This window comes from Eptesicus fuscus, chromosome 4 (assembly GCF_027574615.1).
Source record: "Eptesicus fuscus isolate TK198812 chromosome 4, DD_ASM_mEF_20220401, whole genome shotgun sequence".
Lineage (NCBI taxonomy): Eukaryota > Metazoa > Chordata > Mammalia > Chiroptera > Vespertilionidae > Eptesicus > Eptesicus fuscus.
Genome location: NC_072476.1, coordinates 515,596 through 519,727, shown reverse-complemented (window position 1 = coordinate 519,727; position 4,132 = coordinate 515,596). Strand labels below are relative to the sequence as shown.

The 4,132-nt window shown below is 53.1% G+C and overlaps 1 pseudogene; it reads left to right on the top strand.

Moving 5' to 3' along the window:
• The first annotated feature begins 1,132 nt into the window (after positions 1 to 1,132).
• On the top strand, positions 1,133 to 1,640 carry LOC103302968 (jun dimerization protein 2-like; annotated as a pseudogene).
• Positions 1,641 to 4,132: the final 2,492 nt, after the last annotated feature.

The following is a 4,132-nucleotide window of genomic DNA, read 5'->3' as shown; positions in this document are numbered from 1 at the left end:
AACTAGGTTCAGTGAAGAAAAGCACAGGCCACAGAGAGGGGAAAGACTGCGCCTCTGCGAGCTCCTCTCCTGCTGGTGCTGTGTGGTCTGGTCATCCCTTCAGGCTGCCCCCTCTGGGCTCAGTCTTTTGTGACTGTGGACCCAGATCTAGAATCCCCAGCCACCAGCAGTCCTGTAGACCTCCTGTCCACAGTCAGACGCTGTGCCTGTCCCAAGGGATGTGGCTCAGGGCTGTGAGTTTTTCCTCTGACCCTCTGGGCTCGGAGGCCTGGCAGTTCTCTCCTGCCCAGATCCTTGATTTTATCTTTCTCCAGGGGTCCTCTGCCCTTCCTGGCTGCGAATTGTTTCACCAGCTGTGTCTTTTTCACCAATTCAGGGTGGATGTTATTCGATTCAGCTGCTCATTCTATCTGCTCTGGTACAAGGCTTGGGACACATCTGTCTACTCTGCCACCATTTTATCCTCAGTATGGACATTTTAATCATGTTAATTCTTCCAATCTATGGCATAGTATATGCTTCCATTTATTGTATCTTCTTCAATTTCTCTCTTCAGTGTGTTATAATTTCCTGAATACAGGTCCTTTATCTCCTTGGTTAAATGTATTCCTATGTGTGGTTTCTATGCAATTGTAAATGGGAGAGAACATATCCTATATAATAAAAGCCCAGCGACCGAAATGGTGGAACCACCAGAGACCAGAACCACCACGGCCCCTTGTCCAGGCTGGCCCCGCCCCTCAGCAAGTGGTTAGGGGTACTGAAGCAGGCAGGCAAGTGTTTAGGGGCAATCAGGCAGGCAGGTGGGCAGTTAGGGGAGATCAGGCAGACAAGTGAGTGGTTAAGGGCGATGAGGCAGGCAGGTGAGCAGTTAGGGGTGATCAGGCAGACAGGTGAGTGGTTAGGGGTGATAAGGCAGGCAGGCAGAGCCCCATGATCAAAATTGCCTCCAAGAGGGAGACTCAGGCCACCCACCACAGACTGTAGAAGGGATGCTTGGCAGCTACAACGGGAGGCACTGGTGGTGGTGGACACTGCAGGGCGGGGCTGGTGCTATGGTGGCTCCTGAGCAGGCAAGGCTCCTGCAGCCTGGCCCAGACCCCAGGGTGGCCACCTCTGCCCATGGCTTCTGCATGGCTGGATTGCCACGCCTCCTGCTATGATGCCAGGGCAGATCCCGGACCCTTCCATGACTGTGGGCTCTCTGCCAGGGCTTGGCCCCCTAACAGGACTCCCCAGCTCCGCCCGGACTGCAGAGGAGCTGAAATACTCTGACATCCACAACATTGGGGCCAAGATCGCTCCTTTGCACTTCCTGGAGGTGAAACTGGGCAAGAGGCCTCAACCTGTGAAAAGTGAGCTAGATAAGGAAGAGGAAAAGGTGCCGGGAAAAGAACAAAGTGGTGGCAGCCCCATGCCAGAACAAGAAGAAGGAGCAGGAGGAGTGTTTGCAGTGGGAATCTGAGTGGCTGGAGCTCATGAATGTGGAGCTGAAAACCCAGATGGAGGAGCTGAAGCAGAAGTGGCAGCAGCTCATCCTGATGCTCAATCGGCATCACCCCACCTGCATAGTCAGGACCGACAGCGTTAAGACCCCTGACTCAGAAGGCAACCCACTGCTGGAACAGCTGGAAAAGTGACCTTGGGCTGGGAGGAGGAAGAGGAGGAGGAGGAGGAGATAAGAAGAGGGAGGAGGAGGAGGGACCCAGAGGGCTCTCCCTTGCTGCATGAAAAACTCTTCAATGAGGCTCAGCACAGCCAGCATCAGCCAGGCTTTTTTGTGAAACTCAGATCAGCCACACCAGGGGAAGAAACCAAGGCTGATGAAACCCAGGACCAAGCACTGAGACCAAAGTAGTCCTGAGGGGGGCCTCTTATGTCTGGGACCAGGCTTGCAGGAGGCAGGACAGAGGCTCTGGACCGGAGAGATGTCCAACCAGGCAGCTGTGGGCACTTCTCTGGCCTCTCCGCCAGGGCACCCACCCAAAGGACCTCTGAGTAGCCAGGAAAAGCCATGAGTTGCAACCAAAATTAGGCTGAGGATGGAACTTGGAGTGAATCTGCCTGCCTCCAGCCCTGACCCTGACCCTTATCCTGATGCAAGACTGGAGAAGGGCACAGTGCCAGGCCCAGCTGTACCCCCCACTGTGATCCAGCTCAGTCCTGCCTGGCGTGGCAGCCAGGGCACACCCTCGCCGGCCCTGCTAGAGTTGCTGTGGGCATGAGGCACGGGCGCCCTTCAAAAGCACATACTCACTGAATGTTTACAGACTGGCTGTCCTGGCAGGGCTTTCAACTGCACGTGTTTTTTTATACTTTCTTCCTTTTTTAAATATATTTTACAAAAAAATATTTTATACAAGCAATATATAAATGGATTTCTATAATCACTCGATGTGATACAGTATAAATATGCTATGGTTTGTTTGTTACAAACAGATACTCAGCAGTTATGGCCATTGTGTGTAACTTCTAAGTACTGTAGTCTCTGTGTGTTGGGGGTGGCAGGGGCAGGGGTGTGGTGCATTTCCATCTTGGTAAACCCTTCATTGTACTCAGTTTTGTATCGCTCAGAAAACATTACTCTTACTTTAAAAAAAAAAAAAAAGAGGGAGGCCCAGGCTATTTGGCCAGTAGCACTGCAGCAGGTGGGCAGGGCTTCCCTCTGTGGGGTAATTGATCTGGGGACCCTGCCATCAATCACCCCACAGAGGGAGGCCCAGGCCAGCCAAGCGATTGCACGCCATGCCTGTCACCTGCAGAGGGAAGTGACCAATGGTGGGGGGGCATGAAGGAGGCAGCACTGGAGATGGCAAGCAGAGGCAGCCGTGGGGGTGGGGGTGGGGCCAGCTGCCAGCAGCCAGCAGCCAGGGGAGGGATAGGCTCTGATCTCAGGCCAGGCCTAGGCATCCTACTCGAGGGGTCCCAGATTGCGAGAGGGTACAGGCTGGGCTAAGGGACGCCTCCTCCCCAACCCCTCACCGCCCCCCAAGTGCATAAAAGTTTTCGTGCACCAGGCCTCTAGTTTGTTTATAAAAGAGAAGGATGTACATTAGTGCTGCCATGGGCATGCTAATTGCTGCCTCAGCTTATAGACATTTGAGTTTGCAATCCCCTCCCCCAACAGTCTTTGTATATTCCTATGATATTTATGTGTTTATTTATTTAAGATTTATTTCTTGACAGTGTCCTGCCACTGCTCTGGGCAGTGGGGACACAGTGCCAAGGAAGGGCATGCTTGCCCTTGTGTCACATGGACCCACAGTAATCTTGTGACAGTTTGGGGTTGGTTTGTCCTTCCACTGGACGGAGGTCCCCTAGTGGGAAGAGTGCAGGCTCTGAAGCCCTTCTGCCATGGACCTAATTCCAGCTGGGCGGCCTTCGGAGGATTGTCCAACTTCTATGTGACTTGCTTTCCTTGCCTGTAAAATAGGACTAGTAACTGTCCTTTCCTTCCAGTGTAAGCATGAGGTAAGATGAGTTAAGACACAGCTTCTCCTAATAAACCCTAGTAAAGGTGAGCTCTTTTTACCCACCTGTGTCCCTGAAAGAAAAGTCTTTTGAAAGAATGAATGGATGGGGGAGCTTAGCCACCCACCGTTGTCTGTGCAAGTACCCATTGTCCCAAAGCGCCAGGCAGGTGGCAAAACCCACCCTTGATATTGATTCATCTGCCCTTTCCCTAGGACCAAAGGTCTCCTAGGCTTTACAGTTCTCCATCCGATGGAGAGCCCCTCCATTTCCCGGGGAACTGGCTGCCAAACAGAGGCTGCAGGCCGGTCCCCATTCTCCACACTGCAGCCTGCACGTGCCCCTGCCCATCTCCTGGCTCAGCATCCTTCATCCCCAGTCTATACATGGGGAAAGGGAGGCTCAGACACAATAAGGCTCATTAGGAGTTCCTGCAGCCCAGGAACTCTGCCTGGCCACGTTTCTAGTTTTATAAGGAGTCTAGCTGCAGCCCAGAAGCCACACAAATCATCATAGAGTGGCTGGTCACATCGGGTTGTGCATGCTGAGTCTGAGATCCTGCCCCACCCCAAACCTATTGGCATCCACGCTGTGGCCTGTGGCTGAAACAAGCAAAGAGAAACGCACCTTCCCGTGCCCTGCATGCCCCAGCCAGTGAGCG